Genomic DNA, 1402 nt, shown 5'->3' on the forward strand with positions numbered 1-1402 from the left:
CCAAGGTGCCAGGGTCAGGGTGAGTGCCAATGTGGGTTCAAAGGTGCTAAGTTGGGTGCGAGGTTGGGTGCGAGGGTGGGTGGGTGCCAAGGTGTGCTAGGTGGAAGCCCGGGTGGGTCGGCATCCCATGGGTGTCGAGTTGGGTGCCTGATGGGTGCTTCTTGTCAAGTTTTAGTCGTCGGGACTCATTTCGAGCCTTAGAGGTCGTTTCTTGTCCGGTTGCCCTGTCTTCGACCTGGGAACCCAATTTTGGTCCTCGGGTCCCATTTTTTTTTGTCTCGCATCCCACTTTTGGCCTGTGGCCTTTTCGGGGTCGATTCTCGTTTTGGGCATCAGAGCATGTTTCTTCTCCTAAAACCCAATATTTGTTTATTAAGTCTCGGAACACATTTTTGTTCTCGTGGACCCATCATGGGTCTTGGAACGCATTTGTGGTCCTTGGGTCCCATTTTGCATCCCGAAACTTGTGTTTTGGTGCTTGATCCCTATTTTGGGTGCCCACCTTGCACCAAGTGCGCACCCGGGGCAAACCGAGCGCCTTGGTGCACCGGGGCAAGATCGAGCGTGCACCCGAGGCGCCCCGAACATGCACCAAGGTGCACTCGGCCCACATGTGAGCGCAGGTCGTTGCGCCCGAGGTGGTGTGTGGGCACCGCGTTGCAGACGGGACACTGCACGCACACGACGCCCCCTCCAGGTGCACGCACGTAGGCCGGGCCGGGTGCACACCCGACGCCCTAGCAAGGTGCGCGCACCCGGGCAGGGCTCACACTTGGCGAACGGGGCGCACTTCGCGAGGGAGGGTGTGCACCTCGACGGGGGTGGGTGGCCGGGGTGGATTCGCACGTGGGTCGCGGTTTGCTAAGTACACACTGCGACAAGCTCATAACGGGTGCGATCATACCAGCGTTAGTGCACCGGATCCCATCAGAACTCCGCAGTTAAGCGCGCTTGGGCCGGAGTAGTACTGGGATGGGTGACCTCCCGGGAAGTCCCGGTGTTGCACCCTTTTTTAGTTTTTCGCCGGGCGTCGCAATGCTATTTGAATAAACCTTTTGCCCGTTTGCGTTCTCGTCGGGGCCGGGCCGGGCCGGGGTGCGCTGCCCGCACTACCGCGCGCGCGGGGGGCGACACCGAGCGCGCACCCGAGGCGCCCCGAGCACACAGGCCACGGTGCAACCCGGGCGTTGTGCGCGCACCCCGGTGCGCCCGAGGTGCTGCGCGCGCACCCAGGTGAAATCGGTGTGCACCTCGGCCAGTGCGCGCTCGGTCGAGTCGCGCACGTTGGCCAAGGTGCACGGTGATGTTTCTTACTCTAAGGTTCCGCACCAGACGCCCGGGACAGGTGAGCGAAGCTGGGCGGGGCCGGGTGCGCGGCCGGGGCAGGTGCACGCAGCTGGAG

The 1402-nt window shown here is 62.5% G+C and overlaps 1 non-coding gene across 1 annotated transcript; it reads left to right on the forward strand.

Moving 5' to 3' along the window:
- The first annotated feature begins 890 nt into the window (after positions 1-890).
- LOC131868141 (5S ribosomal RNA) lies at positions 891-1009 on the forward strand. Its single transcript, XR_009366632.1, has one exon. It is a non-coding gene; the product is annotated as a 5S ribosomal RNA (ribosomal RNA).
- Positions 1010-1402: the final 393 nt, after the last annotated feature.

The sequence above is a fragment of the Cryptomeria japonica genome, unplaced genomic scaffold, assembly GCF_030272615.1.
Source record: "Cryptomeria japonica unplaced genomic scaffold, Sugi_1.0 HiC_scaffold_196, whole genome shotgun sequence".
Classification (NCBI taxonomy): Eukaryota; Viridiplantae; Streptophyta; class Pinopsida; order Cupressales; family Cupressaceae; genus Cryptomeria; species Cryptomeria japonica.